The sequence below is a fragment of the Furipterus horrens genome, unplaced genomic scaffold (genome assembly GCF_987537825.1).
Source record: "Furipterus horrens unplaced genomic scaffold, mFurHor1.1.pri manual_scaffold_8, whole genome shotgun sequence".
Classification (NCBI taxonomy): Eukaryota; Metazoa; Chordata; class Mammalia; order Chiroptera; family Furipteridae; genus Furipterus; species Furipterus horrens.
Window position 1 is genome coordinate 21,759,876 of NW_028327178.1, and position 4,898 is coordinate 21,764,773.

Sequence of the window (4,898 nt, forward strand, 5' to 3'; positions counted from 1 at the left end):
TTAATAACATTTCACCCTTTCTGTCTCACAGTTTGCTTTTCCTGCCTGACATTTATTAGCTGTGTAGGTACAAGTCACTTAACCTCTCTGGATTTCAATTTCCTCATCTGTATAGTATGAATATTAATATGAACTTCCTTTGAGCTGTTTAGGAGTATGAAATGAGACTGCTTCAGTCTGAATATAAAGTCAATTCAAGGCATAAAAAAGCTTTAAGTTTACAGAAACACTTAAATTTCTTTTTTTTATATATAGTCTTTCTAAACACTATGCTTTCTCAACAAAAAAATAACAAACAAAAAAAACCCAAAACAAAACAAACAAACAAACAAAAACACATGCAAACATCAAAACAGAACAGAACAAATTATTTTATTTTTCTTGATTCAACTGAACAGGTAATATATCTAAACCTAAGGCCAATTCTGTTTGGATTTCTTCACATTTTCTGTTCTCTCACATTTGTTTCACATCCTTATCTCTTCAACAGGTTTAAGGGCTGTTTTATGTTTTGGATATGGCTAGAAATACTTCAAGTAAAATATTTAGTCTTTGTCAGGACTGTGAAGGTGTTTATGGCTTGGCGATTTGATCTCTTCTCTGCTATGGTGCAAGGATGTTCCATGCCTTGGCGAGAGCACTGGTCATAACTCTAAAATCCTGTTTCTCTTTCTAGGTCCCTAACAGAGCTTCGTGACCTTGAAAGAAGCCACTTAATGTTTTGATAGTTTTCCCTCTCTCTAAGAAAACTTATATGGTTTTATGAAGATCAAAGAATGTAATGGATATGACTGAGCTTTTTAATTCCTTCTTTACTACCCTATAATAACTTCCTTCTTAATACTTCCAAGTTCTTGAGCTGGGCATGAGAGACATGTCATGGTTTGGTCTCCTATTATTATTATTCAGACTAATTTTCCTTTGCTTCAAGCATAGCAAATTACCTAACGTTCTTCTAAGTCACTACTCTATCCCTCATCTTGGACATTTTTGTATAATGGGATTCCTCTGCTGGGAATACTCCTCCCTCCTGCCTCTTTCCAGTGCCTTGGTTTGGCTTACTCTTTTTGAAATTTAGGCCTCAACCCTCATGGCATTTCATGCAGAAAAATATATTTAGTTCTCCAGAAACAGACTGGCATCATTTTATTATTTCCATTTACATTGCCCTGGTTTATCTCTGTACTTATTTAAATGCCTCGGAAGTATAGTTTTCTCAGCCTGTCCTAGAACACGTTGCAGAAACTTAAGAGCTATTTGTTGAATAGATAGAATAATAATATATATATCCAAATCATTATTTTAAAACACTTGCCCAGACCAAATAACAGTACTAAGGAGGTAGATAGGTAGAGTAAGTACATTCTTTAAGAAAAACAGGATGATACAATAATATGTATTTTTCTATGTATTTTTTTTTCAGTTACAGTTTACATTCAATATTATGTTGTATTAATTTCAGGTGTACAGCATAGTTATTAGACAATCATATACTTTACAAAGTGATACATCTGATATTTCCAGTCCCCACCTGGCACCACACACAGTTATTACAATATTATTGACTATATTCCCTGTGCTGAACTTTATGTCTACATGACTGTTTTGTAACTACCAAGGTGTACTTCTCAATGTGTTGTTAATAGAGCTCATAAAATTTTAAATTACTAAATAAATGCAAGGTATCATCGGGTAAATTAATGATAAGATATTGTTATAAATATGCAATAAGAATTATGTTTGGAGCCAGCAAGCTTTCAATGAAGCTTTTTATATTTCCGTGTATCCATGCAGAGGTCAAGGGTCAAAGATGCTGAGGGACCGTACCTGAAGCTCGGAAAAGTCTATCTTTCTTTTGACTTTACTGCCACCTGCTGTTAAGAGAAGTAATCGCATTTCTATATATTATTTTTTCAGTGTGCCCTTAAATCACCAGTTTATGAAAAGTGCTAATGCCTGTCTCCACCCAGGAAACCCACCAAATGTGTTGGTGTGGGGCCTGTGATGTTTTCAACAAACTAACCAGAGGGAGAGGAAAATAGTTGGCATAAGATTTAATGCAACCTATTCATAGTTAGTGCGTACCATGCTCTGTGCTAAGTAGAGGCTGACTCCTCTGCTTTTAAAATGAAAGTGTTGTCACAGAATCATTCTTGAATCAGCTGTGCAAATCCTTTATTTTCTCTTGGGCCATCACACCACCAGACCTCACTTCCAAGACTCACCTTGGATGGAAAAGCGCGATTTTAAACATCGCACGGCTTTTTGTTTTGTTTTCGCTGGGTTTCATTCACTGATTTATCCTTCAAAGAAACCTATTCATGTTACTTTTATTTATTCAAATGCAAGTAACAAAGTGGGATGAGAGGGTGTTCATTTCATCGGTGTTAACTTTAGATAATTCCTTCACTGTTTCTAATATTCAATATTCACCCTCATTGAAGACTCAGTCTCGGAAATAGTTTCTATTTTGCCAAACTAGGAATTACGCAAAGGAGTGGAAACATGTTACATAGTCATTATTCATTAACACTTACTAAGAAGCATTTCTAAAGGAACTTCTCTATGAGGTCGGCAAATCTGTGTTTTTAGTAAGCAGCATGTAAAGAGTCAGAGGACATAGGTCAAGTGGGATAGTGTTTCAAGGATCCCATAGGTGCCTGTGATACCTGGGGAGCAGCATCCGGCCACCGCCCAGCAGGAGCTTGAGTGGAATTTGAGAGATTAGAAAACAGACATATGACAACACTCACATTTAATAATTTCTTCCAAAGCTGGCTCTGCATATCATAGGAATTCATTATATTCTGTGTCTTCCCTTGAGGGTGTTCCAAATTCTAGCTCCCACTTGCTCATCCTGATACTGATGTTCTTATTATATTTAAAAAAAAATACCTCTCTGGCCACAAACCTTAAATATAAAGCTATGTTAATTTACCTTTTATTATATTTATTACTATGAGTTTCTAGTTAATAATAACACATATATAAGAAGTTAGAGATTCTTTCTTTCTTCCTTTTTTTCTTTATTTTTTTACCAGATAGCTTACTTAAGATGGCATTGAAATGATAGCTCAGAAAGAAAGTATATATAGTAGCCACTCATTTCCTTATTTCCTCTTTTGCTTAAATTATGTTTGTGAGCTTCATCAATGTTGTTGCATGTAGCTATAGAGTTCTTTCTCATTGCTGCATAATATTCCTTTGTATGCATATACCACAAATATTCATCAATTCTACTATGGATCCATATACTATGTTTAACCATTGTATTGATTATTTATTGTTTTCAGTTAAAGGGTTATTTAGGGTGCTTTTATGAGCATTCTTGTCTATATATTTTAGTATAAAATATACATAAAATATTACATACTTAAGTATATATGGAAAAAGTCCAGCCATTGTTAATATAACAAGAACAGTTTGCATGACATTGATGAAACATGGCAGCCAAGGAGAGTGAACTGGAATGCACATGCTTGAACAATGATGACTTCACTGTACTAGCCAGTGGGGGCCATAGACACCATTGAGTGAGCATGTGTACTGTGTGGCTGTCACATTCAAAATGACTGCGCAAGTAGAGCAATGAATCTGCATCACATTTTGCATTAACGCAGGCACAGTTGTGCCTCAGGTTCCCAAGATGTTGATCCCTGAGTACAAGCCTTCGCATCTGGTGATCTTGCCCCCTACCCTCGACCCAGCTGAATACGACATATCTCCGGAAACGTGGAAGGCACAAGCCAAGCGGTTGGCCATTAGAGCCCAGCTTAAAAGGGAGTACCTGCTTAAACACAATGACCTCAACTGCCACGAGCCCATCAAAGATCCTGCTTTGATTCGTTGGATCTATGCAAGATCAGCAAATATCTATCCCAATTTCAGACCCACTCCCAAGATGTCACTCTTAGGAGCTGTGGTTGGAGTTGGGCCCCTCATCTTCTGGTACTACATTTTTAGAACTGACAGAGATAAGAAGGAAAAACTTATCAAGGAAGGAAAATGGGATCGACCATTTAATATCTCAGGTTAAATCTGGCAATGATGACTATATGTTTTAATGTTTAAATAAATCTTCTATTAATCATTAAAAAATTTTGCATTAAGCTCAAACATTCCTTCATGGAAACTACCTGGATGATTCAGATGGCCACAGCTATAGGCAATAGGTGATTGGCAATTTCATTAGGACAATGCACCTGCTCATGCATCATGTCTCATGAGAGTTTTTTGATGAAACATCAAATCACTCAGGTCACCTGGCCCCCCTACAACCCAGATTTGGTCCCTTGAAACTTCTGGCTTTTCCCAAAGCTAAAATCACCTTTGAAAGGGAAGATATTCAGACTGTCGATGAGACTCAGGAAAATATGACAATAGGATAGTTAGAGAGAACTATGTGAGGTCCCAAGGTGCCTACTTTTAAGGTGACCAAGGCATCCTTGTCCTATACAATTCTTCTTGTATCTTCTTCAATAAATGCCTCTATTTTTCATATTACATGACTGGATATCTTCTGTACAGACCTTCATAAATATCACTGACAATATCCTTAGCTCTGAAAATTATTTGACTAATAGTAATATAGTCAACTGAGGCTTCTTTACATTATGTCAGCGTAGTGTATGAATTTTTTATATTGTTACTTCTAACCTATTTTCATCTTTAAATTTAAAGGGACTTCTTTATAGGTAACATATATTTGGTTCATGATATTTTATTCAATCTAACAATCTCTGTCTTTTATTTGAATGGTTAGACTATTTATATTTAATAAAATTATTAGTTCATTAGTTTTTATCTATCGTATTTCAACTTGTTTTGTACTTGTTTCAACTGTTCTTTGCTCTTTAGTCCCTTCTTTTCTGTGCTATTTTGAAATAATTGTGTAATTT

At 35.5% G+C, this 4,898-nt stretch overlaps 1 pseudogene; it reads left to right on the forward strand.

Annotated features, from left to right (window-relative positions):
• Positions 1 to 3,646: 3,646 nt before the first annotated feature.
• On the forward strand, positions 3,647 to 4,036 carry LOC150002622 (NADH dehydrogenase [ubiquinone] 1 beta subcomplex subunit 4 pseudogene; annotated as a pseudogene).
• The last annotated feature ends 862 nt before the right edge of the window (positions 4,037 to 4,898 follow it).